At 34.5% G+C, this 14,304-nt stretch overlaps 1 protein-coding gene and 1 non-coding gene across 2 annotated transcripts in view; one reads left to right on the top strand and one right to left on the bottom strand.

Annotated features, from left to right (window-relative positions):
- Positions 1–14,304, bottom strand: part of JAK2 (Janus kinase 2) — a 118,625-nt gene that overhangs the window by 85,443 nt on the left and 18,878 nt on the right. The gene's annotated exons all lie outside the window — the stretch shown is intronic.
- On the top strand, positions 13,483–13,586 carry LOC144227740 (U6 spliceosomal RNA). The gene has a single exon (XR_013334042.1). It is a non-coding gene; the product is annotated as a U6 spliceosomal RNA (small nuclear RNA).

Below are 14,304 nucleotides of genomic sequence, written 5' to 3'. Positions count from 1 at the left end.
GCTATATATAAGTAAATAAATAAATAAGATTAAATAAAATAAAATAAATTTTTTCTTGGTATCCTCAGATTAAGGAATTTTTGAAAACATAAAGCGTCATTAGATGATCACTAAAAAGGAGAAAATGCAAGTAGTTAATTTTTTTAAAATGACAATTCAATGAGAACACTGAATAATACAAGTAGAGACCAAATAATTTGGAAGACAAAGTCAAAACAATCTCCCAGTTTCCTAGTTCAAGAGAGAGAAATATGAGCAAAAAAACCAAAAAATAGGGAGCATCAATTCAGGAAGTGTAACTCCAAGAGCTCTAGATGGCAGAAAAAAGAAAATAGATCAGAATAAAACATATAAAAATAAAAGAAGAAATTTCATTGGTGTTAGAGATGCCTACGTTTATACTAAAGTAATCTTCTGAGAGGAGATAAGGTTTACTTTTAAGAAGGCTTAACTTATAGGAGTCAAAATAAAGGGTCAGAACACCAAAAATAGTAAGGAAACTCTTAAAAGAGTTCAACATTTAACTCAATACTCAGAACTTCTACCTATATATATAAATACAGCTGATGAAAATACAGATGCACTAAGATTGGTTTATCTTTATAAACTCTAACCTCAAATGGACCTTTAGTGCTACACACCTATAACCTATTATTTATTATTTTATTTCTTTAATCCATTTACTCTCCCACTTTTCTAAACAACTCTCATACCTTATCCTTTCTCCTCCATCACCAAAACTGCAACTCCAACTCTTACTTTCTACTCCCTATATTTCACTGAAAAATGCAATCAAAAGAGGAGACCATCGACAAATCCTTTTCAAATGCACCTGGAAAATTTCTGAAAACAAACAACATGTTCTACCATAAAGCAATTCTCAACAAATACTAAAGGAATATATTCAAAATATGACAATGGAGCAAGCAACCATTTTATCTATTTAAGACTCATAATGTTAATTTAATGTTGTATATACTATGATTAATTTATGTAATTCTTTTGTTCGTGTTTATTTTTTTTTTGAAAGAGAGAGAGAGAGAAACAGAGTGCAAGCAGGGGAGGGGCAGAGAGAGAGGGAGACACAGAATCTGAAGCAGGCTCCAGGCTCCTAGCTGTCAGCATAGAGCCCAAAGTGGGGCTCTAACTCAGGAACCCTGTGAGATCATGACCTGAGCCAAAGCTGGACGCTTAACTGACAGCCATCCCTCATTAGGTGCCCCTAATTTATGTAATTCTTAAAAATATTGAAGAAATAACATTTAGAGGATAACATAAAAAAGTCAAAGTGACCTTAATCACTACCCACTCTTCTTATTCTATGAATCAATACTCTTAACAGTTTAATAAGAATTAATAAAGAAGTGCTTTAAACTGCAAAATAGGACATATGATAGATATTCAATAACACTCAATATTCTGTAAATTCATTGTTTTCTTAACAACTGCAGCCAAAAAGAAAAAATATATATTAAAAAATACAAAGCTTTACATTTGAACTGATGTAAATTTACTAACAGTGTTCAAATCCAAAATCTATTATGGAAACTATGACTACTTATAAAAGTACCACAACATGTACTTTTTTATCTTTAGCTTATTTATTTATATTGAGAGAGAGAGAGACAATAAGAGCAGGCAAGCAGGAAAGGGGCAGAGACGGAGGAGAGAATCCCAAGGAAGCATCCTGCTGACAGCAGAGAGCCCAACACGGGGCTCAATCTAATCACTGGGGCTTGATCTCATTAACCCTGAGATCATGACATGAGCTGAAATCAAGAGTCAAACGCTTAACTGACTGAGCCACCCAGGCGCCCTGAGATTGACATTACTACTATCAATGGTTGCCAGAAGGGGAAACAAAGGTAGAGAGAAGTTAAGGAAGGTTACGTAACTTGGACCCACAAACCATGACATCATGACCTGAGGTGAAATGAAGAGTCAGATGCTTAATCAACTGAGCAACCCCAGTTGCCCCTAAAAATATGTGTCAATATAGGAACATCCTCCAATAAATTTGAAATATTTGAAAAAATACGTTTATTCAAAAACATAAATTTAGCAAAACTAACAAAGGAAGTGGAAAAAACACCTGACAAAGAAAGAACGATACAATTTCAAATTTTTAACATTTATTAAATAAATTGAATATTTAACTTAAAACTTTTCCACAAAGAAAATTCAATGCCTGTTGACTTTCTTGGTGAATTTTTCCAAACATCTGAAGAATAAAAAAAGAGTTTACACAAACTATCTCAGTAAACAGAAATTACACTTTTCCACATATTTTAAGAGTACAGTATGAACATAATACCAAAATGTAATAAAGTTGTGACAAGGAAAGAAAATTTTATGTAAATATCTCCTACAAAGATATATGAAAAAAATAAAATACTAGTAACAGTATTAGTAATTAGTAATAGTAGTAATTAGTAATATTTTAAAAGAGTAACAAATCTTGACTGTACCCCAAAAAAGCAAAGCTAATTTAACATTAAAATATTAATCAAGAGAATTTATATTATTTGGATACATGAGAAAAGTAACATATGATCACCTCAATAAATGTAGAAACAAACTCTAATAATATTCAACAATGGTTTGTGATTAGAAACTCTCAGCTAACTAGCTTTAAAAGCAGACTTCCTCATTCTTATAAAAAATAGCTATCAGAGAACTTAAAATGTGTAATGGGTTAAATATCTCATTCTTCTTGAATTCAAAAATTTAATTAGCTTATCTAAAATCATGACTTCCACTCAATATTTTATTTTAATTTTTGGGGAGAGAGAGCACAAATGGGGGGCAAAGGGAGGGAGAGAGAGAGAAAGAAAGAGAGAGAAAGAGAATCCTCAGCAGGCTCCATGATCAGCCCAGAGCCTGCTGCGAGGCTCAATCCCATGGCCCCAGGATCATGACTGGAGCTGAAGCCAAGAGTCAGACACAACTGACTGAGTGACTCAGGCACCCCTAAAAACTTTTTTTCTTAGAGAGTGCATGTAAATGAGAGAGAGTGGCAGAAACAGGGAGAGAGAGAGGAAGAGAGAGAGAGAATCTCAAGTAGGCTCAACATTCAGCATAGAGCCCAATGAAGGGCTCGATTCCACAACCCTAGATCAACCTGAGCTGAAATCAAGTGTCAGGTACCCAAATAACTGAGCCACCCAGCTGCCCATCACTCAACACTTGACTGGAGGTTCTGGCCAGCACAATAAAGCAAGAAAAGGAAATAAAAGGTATAATGATTAGAAAGAAGGAAGTAAAACTGACATATTCACAGATGATATGACCATGTATGCAGACAAATTTAAAGACTGTAACAATTACTAAGTGAATTCAGAAAGGATAGTGCATACAAAATCAATATACAAAACTTAACCGACTTTCTCATACCAGAAACAATTTTTAAAATGAAGATGATTAACAACAGTATCATTAACAACAGTAACAAAGAGTCAAATATTTAGGAATAAATCTACTAAAATACCTGTAAGAACTCAGTAATAAAAACTAAAAAGCACTGCAAGAAAAAATAAAGGCCAGTTAAATAATGGAAGAATAGAACATACAGATACAAGAGTATAGGAAAACGTGGGGTGCTTGGGTGGCTCAGTAGGTTAACTGACTTCAGCTTCAGGTTATGATCTCGCAGTTCAGAGCCTGAGCCTCCCACTGGGCTCCACATTGCCAATGCGGAGCCTGCTTGGGATTCTCGCTCTCTCTTCCCCTCCTTCACTTGTGCTTTATCTCTCAAAACAAATAAACTTAAAAAAAAAAAAAAAAGACTAAAGGAAAACTCAATATTGCTCAGGTAACTCTTCTCCAAGTTGATACATAGAGTCAACACAGTCCCAATTAAAATCCTAGCAGCTTAAGTTATGGGAATTTACAAGTTAATATCTGTATGGAAAACAAAGATTACAAGAATCAAAACAATCTAGAAGAGCCAACTGGAAGGATTTACATTACCAGACATCAAGATTTACTGTGAAGTTAGTGTAATTAAGTCAAGTTGGTATTGGCATAAAAACAGAAAAATAGACAAAAAAAACAAATAGAGTTGAAAAAATATCCTCACATAAAGTAACCTAACTTAAGACATATATGGTGAACTGCATTTTGGTGGAAGAATGTTAGTCTTTTCAATAAATGTTTCTCAGTCACTGGCTATTAAAGGGCAAGAAAAAAGAAATCTTGACCTCCAATTTACACCATACCCCAAAATATTAATTTTAGATAACTGACCAATAAGTAAAAGGTCATATAATAAATATTCCAAAAAACATTTCCAGCTTTTAAAACAGGACATTAAAAAAACTACAACAGGGCGCCTGGGTGGCTCAGTTGGTTAAGCGTCCAACTGCGGCTTAGGTCATGATCTCACGGTTTGTGAGTTCGGGCTCTGTGTCGGGCTCTGTGCTGACAGCTAGCTCAGAGCCTGGAGGCTGTTTCAGATTCTGTGTCTCCCTCTCTCTCTGACCCTCCCCTGCTCACACTGTCTCTCTCAGAAATAAAACCTAAGAATTTTTAAAAAATTACAATAAACAGATGTATGTAATAAGAGTTTCAAGTCACAAGAAACAAAAAAGTAAACAAAGAAATAGGAAAAACAACTATAATAGCTAGAAATTTTAATACGCCTGTTGGGAATTAACAAATAAAACAGAAGAAAAAATAAGAATAATGAAGATCCAGGGGCATCTGGGTGGCTTAGTCGGTTAAGGGTCCAACTCTTGATTTCGGCTCAGGTCATGATCTCACAGTTTATGAGTTCAAGCTTCGCGCTGGGTTCTGCACTGACAACCCAGAGACTGCTTAGGATTCTCTCTCTCCTCCTCTCTCTGCCACTCTCCCACTTGTTCTCTCTTTGTCTCTCTCTCTCTCTCAAAAAGAAACTTATAAAAAAGGAATACTGAAGACCTGAACACCAATAACCAACTAAACATTTACACAATATACCTAATAACTGCAGAATGTACATCCTTTTCAAGTGCACATGCAACACTCACTAGGTTATATCATATGCCAGTCTAGTCTGCAAATTAGAAAAGATTAAATTTGAAAAGTCTGAATTTGTTAAGAGTTATGTTCTTAAGAAGTATAAAACACTGATGAAAGAAATTGAAGACAGTGCAAGTAAATGGAAACATCATCCTCATAAATTGGAAGAATTATTAATGTGAAAATATAAATATTAGCCAAAGGAATCTACAGATTCAATGCAATATTCATCAAAATACCAAAGGCAGGGGCGCCTAGATGGCTCAATCAGTTAAGCATCAGACTTCAGCTCAGGTCATGATCTCACAGTTTGTGGGTTAGAGCCCTGTGTCGAGCTCTGTGCTGACAGGTCAGACAGAGCCTGGAGCCTGTTTCGGATTTTGTGTCTCCCTCTCTCTCTGACCCTCCCCTGCTTGTTCTCCTTCTCCTTCTCTCTCTCTCTCTCTCTCAAAAATAAATAAGCATTAAAAAAAAATTTTTTTTAGGGGCGCCTGGGTGGCTCAGTTGGTTAAACAGCCAACTTCGGCACAGGTCATGATCAATGGTCCATGAGTTTGAGCCCCGCATCAGGCTCTGTGCTGATAGCTCAGAGCCTGGAGCCTGCTTCAGATTCTGTGTCTCCCTCTCTCTGCTCCTCCCTGGTGCTCGCTCACTCTCTCTCTCTCAAAAATAAAAATAAACATAAAAAAGAATTGATTAATTTTCCAAAGAAAACGGAGAAAACAATTTTATGCTTTATTTCTTGCTAGTGGAGAAATAAATAAAAATGTTACTACATAGTAAAAAAAAAAAAAAAGAACTGTTAAAAAAATAAAATTTTTTAAATACAGCTAATGTGATGTTTAAAGGGAAATGTGTATCTTAAATACCTGTATTAAGAAAGATGATGTGGAATCAATGATCTTCCTAAGTAGCTAGAAAAAGAAACCAGAGAAAGGAGAAGAAAGTAGTAATGAAGAGTAGAGAAAAATCAATAAAACCACAAGTTAGTTTTAGAAAAAGATCAGTAAAATTTATATCTCTAAGTAGAATGATCAATATTGAAAGAAAAAAAACACACACAAATTATCAATAGCACGAATAAAAGCCAGATATCACTACAGGTCTTATAGATATGAAGTGGAAAACGGATTACAATGATTTATACCAAAGATTTTTTTTTTTTTTACCAAAACTAATATAGAAAGAAACAGAAAACATGAATTGTATCATACATATATCTGTTCAATAAATCAAATTTTTCATTAAAAATTTATCCAAAAAGAAAACTCCAGGCCAAATCACTTACTGGTAAAGTCTGCCAACATTTAAGGAAAAAGTAATACCAATTCTATACAAACTCTTAATGAAAACAAAGAAGCAGGAAATACTTCCCAAATTATTTTATAATCGTTACTCTGATGCCAAAACTAGATGTATTACAAAAGGCAAATGTTCCTCAAGAACATAGCAAAACAACAGAACATGGAACCAGTAATACATAAAAAAGTCAGAAAATCAAAACCAAGAAGAGTTAATCCCAGGAATGCAGTTGGAAATGATATCTAAACACAATTTCTCACTATTCACATCCACACAGATTCTAGTTTTGCTTCTTCAACTTAAAATAAAAATGTATGGTTAGGGGCAAAATGTACAGTATATGAATTACATCTCAATAAAACTGTTTTTTAAAAAAAGTATACCTATTTTTAGAAGAAACACAGAAAATGTAAAACAATACCCCTAGATACCTGTTAGCATCAAAACAAACTTTTGTTGTCTTTACCTCTTCTCATTCCTACTTTAATTTTGTTGGTTTCTACCAGATATTTGGCTACCCAAACATACTTTTATAGTTCACATTTGGCCAATTATATCTAATGCAATACCTCCCTAAACCATAATCAAATATCCAAGTACAGCAACAGCCAAGAAAAGTTACATAACATGAATTGCACAAGGGCAGAGAAAGTCTAATTTGAGTTTCTTGTCAATGGTAATGGGAACATCATGTTTTCAATAGAAATCATCAGTGAATAAGAATTTGGATCTACTTATCAGCAACTATTGTTTAAAAAAGGGCTCAGATATTTTTTATCAAATATAATTTCCTATAGTAATGACAAAGAAACATTGGCTGAGAGCTATGGTAATAGGATGCTACAGACTTAATGTACCTATTCTTCTGTTTCCTTACATTCCTCAAAGGCTAAACTAATGCTTGAGGAATGAAAGCTAAAAAGGGAACAGCAAGAAATACCAATTATTTTTTAGCCTCATCTACTTACGTTATTTGTCAGTTTAAGAAATTGGCTTTATAGGGGCGCCTGGGTGGCTTAGTCGGTTAGGCATCCGACTTTCGCTTAGGTCATGATCTTGCGGTTCGTGGGTTCGAGCCCCGCGTCGGGCTCTGTGCTGACTGCCAGCTCAGAGCCTGGAGCCTGTTTCAGTCTGTGACTCCCTCTCTCTGACCCTCCCCTGCTCACGCTGTCTCTCTCTCTCTCCTAGAAATAAATAAAACATTAACAAAAAAAAGAAGAAATTGGCTTTATTATACATTTCCATCTAAAATAAAAGAGCCTTTTTCTAAAACTCCATTTTCTGGTGCATTATTTCCCTTAGTTTTTGTTTCTATCCCTTCTTTCATTAACTAGGATTTTTCTTTGATATGCTATTATTTAAAAAACATTTTTTTTAAGTAGGCCCCATGCCCAATGTGGGCTTGAACTCACAACCCTGAGATCAAGAGTTGCATCATCTACTTACTGACTGAGCCAGCCAGGTGCCCCTTAAAATGTCTTAATTAGCCTCTAGGTTAATCTTAAAACCACTTTGGTATACATTTCATAAAATATTTTTTTGTACTGATCGCTAACTGCTAATATTTGGAATATATTCTAATTAGTTTGTTGGAATATAGCTATATTTCCTTTAAGTGTATGTTGGTTTCCATTATTCACTATTATTTATAAAGAATTAAAAGTAGAAAAAAATGACTTAAAACTTAAAAGCAATGTTCAGAGAATGAAGCCTATTTTGCAAAGTATACCACAATAATCTGTAACTGTCATAGAAATTTCCTGGTAATATGTTAAAATATAAAATGCTGCTTTATGAATCCTTAACAAAACAAGATAGAAAGTCATTATACTGCACTTACTTATATATTTCTCTTCTCCTTACAGAGGTATTTTAGGAGTAATTCAGCCAAAACATAGATAAAACAGATATGTATTAGATTTGTTAACTTATGAGAAATTCTGGAATTTTTAACTTGTTCATGTCAAGTTTTCTAGTCTAAATGTATTCCATCACTTTTCTGTTTACATATTACTATATCATCTGACTTTACTGCAACTTCATTTACACATTCAACATTTTCCAAAAGAAAGAGACAACTCTTTGCCTCAAAAGCTCTTCATCCGAAGAGAAAGGAAATAAGGTGGACAGATATAAAACACTACATAAAGTGTTGTAGGAACTGTAACAGAATACACAGGGTAAAGGACAGGACTGTGTACTACACAGGTGCACCACATACACCTACCTTAATTACCAACTGGACATTCGGGAAAACGGAGCAATCAACCTGAATTTGAGATTTCCAACTGAGCAACTAGGTATAAAGAAAGTAACCCTACGCACCAAGATAGAGAATAAAAGTAAGTTTGAAAGGAAAGGGGATTTTTTATTTTAATATTTATTTTTGAGAGACAGAGAGAGAGCACGCGCACACAAGCAGGAGAGGGGGGAGAGGACACAGAATCCGAAACAGGCTCCAGGCTCTGAACTGTCAGTGCAGAGCCTGATGTGGAGCTCAAACCCATGAACCATGAGATCATGACCTGAGCCGAAGTCAGACATTCAACAAAACTGAGCCACCCAGGCACCCTAGGAAAGTGGATTTTAGATATCTGGAATATAATACAATTAAAAGGAAGAGTCATAGTAATCAGCTTCATATATGAGGAATTAAGAACGATTTCTTGGTTTGGGATTTGAGAGGCTGGGTGTACAGTCTCAGAATTCACAGTGTAGCACATATGGAAGAAAAACAGCTTTGGAAGAATGATGAATTCAGTTTGGTACATAATGAATCTGAGTTACCAATGAGACACCAGATTGAGATATCATATAGGCGGCTAGATTTCGGAAGGCTAAGGAAAACACTGTGTGCTTTTGTTAGAGATTTCAAAGTCATTTACGCATAAAGCGTACATGATGCCCAGATGTAAGGTATATAAGATACAAAGGGGGTTGGAGATCAAGTTTCTAAACCCAAACATTTAAGAACTATTTAGAACTATCAGAAATTGGAGAACATAAAGAGGAATGTAGCAGATTCTTGAAAAGGCCGAGAAGTAGGAGAAAAGCTGGAAGTGTTCACTTTGTGCCATATGTATACTTTTGATTAGTGTGCTTTCCTGTATATATTTTAATAAAAATAAAGTTCCTTTTAAAAAAGAAAGAAAAAGAGTTTCACAAGAAGAGTTACCAAATATTGTGAAGAGGTTAAATAAGATAGAAGCAGAAGGGGGAAAAGTCCACTGAATTTATCAAGTAAGAAGTTAGCAAAAGACTACCATAGATAAAGGATCTGAAGGGTAAAGATGGCCTTTCCTTTCATTCTGTATCATTATTTTGAATTTTCTAATCTCATGCATAGTGTTCTACTTTGAATTCTTACCCAGCAGAATAAAGTAATTTTCAAACATCTGAATATTCAAAGTTTACCTCAAAAGCAGCATTTCAGAAGTTACTTTCTTAAGATATACTAACCAAACCAAATGAGTAAATCAAAAAGATGACAACAGGTCCAGAAAATAGATCCAACCCTGGAAAGGAGTAAAGTTAAGTCACATGATGACAGGCAGCCGGGCAGCAGGCCTGAAGCACACTCAGCCCAGCAAGGGGACTCTGGAAGGAAGACTTCAGAAAACAGTGGTATTAGTCTGCTTACCATGAAGGAGTTAAAAACAAACAATACAAAACAACACAACACAACACACCCACAGAGGATATAATAAAGGAAAAAAACAGTGAAAACAAAAACAAAAAAAAAGGTAATTCCAATGGAGAAAACTTGATAAGAAAGGGAATGAAAGTACTGTATGTTCCTGGCTCTACAACAAATAATCCTCAATATAACACTGTTACTGCTTTGCAAATTTGGAATCACCTACAAAGCACTAAAGTGCTCATTAAGGTTACTAGACTCTCTGTAAATGTTCATCTTGATATAAAAATACACATGCTTAACACTGAGAGGTGAAAGCAAGAGGTAGCTAAAGAGAATCTTGGAAAAGGTACATTAATCCTAGAAAGTGAGAAATCAACAAATATTGCCTACGGTTTCTGGAACAAGAAATAAAGTTATAATATACTACCTTAAGGTACAAAGACATCCAGCGCAGTAAAATGAATAAATATGAAAGAAGAGGAAAGGAAACAGTGGTATAGGTGAACTAGGCATTGAACTACAAGACGTTAACAGTCAAAACTAACTTTCTCTGGGAGAAAAGGACTGAAGTCAAAAGGATAAAACTTCTCATTGTAACTGTTTTTGCATTTTAAGCTCTTCTTTGTTATCTCTGATTTTTAAACCAATGTATATGAAATATCTGGGGAAAAATTTAAGAGAATATTTAGGAAATAAGGAAATCAAAGTAGCATGGCTATTCTTAAGAGTGAGGAGCAGAAAAGAGTAGCTGCTGATGGTCAAATATCAAAGGAGAACAAAAAGTAATAATGATAATAAGCGAAATCATAATTCTGAAGCTACCAGAGGGGGCAAACAGTGATAATACCAAAGAAAGAAAAGGAAAACAAAGGAGCAAGATGTTCGCCCCAGGCTGTAGGATGGACAAGGACAGGATCAGAGGTACAAGTATACAGTATAAAAAATCTAAAAATACCAGGGAATATGATCAGAGATGGGTACCATTAACAGTTTACACCTTCAGAGACAGACTAGTTTGAGATACTAACAAGGTTTAATTCGCATGAGATCATGAGAATGGAGTACTGCTGTAAAGTGTAGATGACACTACAGAGTCAAATGTACTAAGAAACCTTAATCTGTCTTTAGGGGAGTTCTTCACCTGGATAAGAACATAACTTCATGAAAATGTCAGAAAAAAGAGTTTAGAGGAAAAACCAAGTTAGACACCAAAAATTCTCAACTAATAATATAGGAATAGGCAAGAAAAGAACAGCAGGGGACAACAGGAGGGACTGAGGATGTAAGCTGTATCATATTAATCTTTTTTTTTTTTTTTTTACAAATAGTTTATTGTCAAATTAGTTTCCATGTATCATATTAATCTTAAAAGCATAAGATTTTTGGTTTTGTATCAGGATAATAAAACACTATGGAAGTAGCAATGTAAATACTAGGGTGGATGTGAAGTAATACCTTTAGGAAAGGCAACATTCAATGAAGGTAAAGAACAGAAGGAAACAAGCTATAGAAAACCCAACTTACAAGGGACAGCGAAATTTGGAAGGAGCCTATAAAAAGCAGTGGAAGGCAGTCAGCTGAAAAACTAGAATTAGTAAAACAAAAATATGTAAGAAAATATCTTCTGGCAGTATGACAATTTTGAATATAATCAAGTCTATAAAATACCAATTTATAGGAAATGCAGAGAACAGAGGGCCACATTAAATTACACCATGAAAAGGTGATCCGCAAAATCTAGATTGTGGGAAACTATAAACAACATAGTTAAAAAAGAAAAAAGAGAAGAGATGCAGGAAAAATACAGATTGAAACTATACAGTCACAATGTGTGGACCTTATCTGGATCCTAGTTTTTAGAAAATACGCAACACCATTTTAAAAAGCCATTTAGGATATATCAGACAATCAGAACTTTGATTGCTTGCTGAATATGTAAAGATATTAAGAAATTATAATTTTTTATTTTTAAAGCTTTTTTATTTTTATTTTTGAGAGAGAGAGAGAGAGCGAGAGAGCAGGGCATTGGCTGAGAGGGAGACAGAGGATCCAAAGTGGCTCTGTACTGTCAGCACAGAGCCCAATGCAGGGCTCGAGCTTATGAACTACGAGATCACAACCTGAGTCAAAGTCAGATTGCTTAACTGACAGAGGCACCCAGATGCTCCCAGGAATTGCAATTTTTTTAATTTAAAAAAGTGTCCTTATATTTTAGAGGTTAATGCTGAAATATTAATGGAAGAAATTATGTGGTTATCTATAATGTGCTTTAAAATAACACAGTAATGGAGAAAGTAGATGGCATAGAAATGGCTACAGGTAGTAAGAGCTACTGAAGCTGAGTGATTAGTATGTAAGAGTTCATCACCATTATGTCTACTTTTGTATGTTTAAAATTCTCCCTAAGAAAATGGGAGAATCCTTTTTTAAAGGATGTTTGTTATATTTCATCTAGCATTTCCTAAATACAGTGTTTTCAGGTTATTCAATCAGAAAGTTTCAGGAAATAAAATCCCAGATTTTGTTTTATATTTTACAATTCATCTCTGATGTGCACTTAAAAGCAAAGGTTGTTCATAAAATTTACTACAGATTGTTTTCTTTTAAAGATTCTGATCTCTAAATATAGTACAAGTGGTATTAGGTACTGGCAGGTTTCTAAAAATGAACTTAAAAAAGAAACATGTAAAACTGAAATTTTAGCTGAGAGTAAGATAACAGGGCGTTTGACTCCTCCTTGCCTGTTTTATAGGAGAAGTATACTAAGTAACTTTGGGCTTTTTCATAAAAGTGAATATTTAAGTATTTATGTCAAAAAATTTTAAGTTAGCCATTAAAAGAAAAGATTTATAAGATCCTTAAATCTATAAGGCAGAAAAGCTGCAAGAAGTAAAGAAAATTAAAAGCAAAATAAAATAGCAAAAAATGTTTAAGTCCAAATGTCAACAAGTACAATATATGAAAATAAGACAATTAAACCCACTTTCTAGAAGACAAAGAACATCAAACTGGATTTTCTTTTTTTAATTAAGGTATACAGTGCTTAGAAGAGATACAAAACCATACAAAAAAGTTAACCAAAAAAAAGGACATTTTTGTCAAACTGACAGGTGCCAAATGGTACTAATCCTTATTGATCATAAGCCAAACTACAAACTAAAAGAGAACTACAAAATAAAAAGAAACCCTAATGAAAATAGGAACAAAAGACATGAATATATCAATAAACATAGAAGAAGATGGTAGAGCTCACTTGTAATTAAGTAAATGCACATTAAGGTAGGATATCAAATTATACCCATCAGGTTGCCAAATTAAGGAGTCCGAATATACCAAGTATGAAGGAGAGGATGAAGAGCAGAAGAACCCTTTAAACAACTGGTTTTAGTGAGCAATTAGGCTACATTTAATTAATCTGAAGATATAACTATTCTAGAAACCAGAAATTCCATTTCTAGTTATAACCCTAGAAAAATGAATGTGATACTGCATAATGGTTATAGTAGCATTATTTGTAAGAACAAAAAAATACAAATAGAGCTTTGGTTTGACAGCATATACTAAAATTAGAACAATACAGAGAAAATTAGCATGGCCCCTGTGCAAGCATGACACACAAATTTGGGAAGTGCTCCATATTTGGGGGGAAAAAAGAGAGAGAGACAAACCAAGAAACAGACCCTTAACTATAGAGAACACACTGATTATTCACAGAACGGGGGGGAGGGGAGGTGAAATAGGTGAAGGGGATTAAGAATGTACTTATCATGGGAGGAGGGGCAAGATGGCGGAGAAGTAGGGAGCTCCGTACCTGCACTCGTGCCCAGGCATCACAAGGAAAAGACCTGAAGCCATAGGAAACCATACCAAACCCAAGAGATTGGGAGAGAAAGAAACAAGCCAGAATACACAAGGTGGAGAGTCCCAAATATCACTACAAATAGGAAAATAAAATAACCAAGGTCCCAACAAGAGAGACCAAGATATACCATTCAAAAAACACTCTCTGAAAGGATAGGCCCTGGACAAAGAGTCTTCTTGAATATAGCAGCGCTCATAGAACAGAGAGCATAACAGGTGTTTAAAATCAACAAGAGCCAGAAAACTAACTAAAATGACAAAACGAAAGAGCGCTCCTCCAAAGAAACTCCAAGAAGAAATGACAGCTAATGAACTGCTCAAAACAGACATCAGCAGCATAACTGGACAAGATTTTAGAATAATAATGGTAAAATTAATAGCTGGGCTTAAAAAAAACATAGGGGACATCAAAGAAACTATGGCTACAGACAGAATGGAAAATAAAAACAGGCATGAAGAATTTAAAAATGCGATAAATGAGATACATAATAAATTAGAGG

Source organism: Crocuta crocuta, unplaced genomic scaffold (genome assembly GCF_008692635.1).
Source record: "Crocuta crocuta isolate KB4526 unplaced genomic scaffold, BGI_CrCroc_1.0 scaffold41, whole genome shotgun sequence".
In the NCBI taxonomy this organism is placed as follows: domain Eukaryota; kingdom Metazoa; phylum Chordata; class Mammalia; order Carnivora; family Hyaenidae; genus Crocuta; species Crocuta crocuta.
This window is presented reverse-complemented; position numbering and strand designations above follow the sequence as displayed.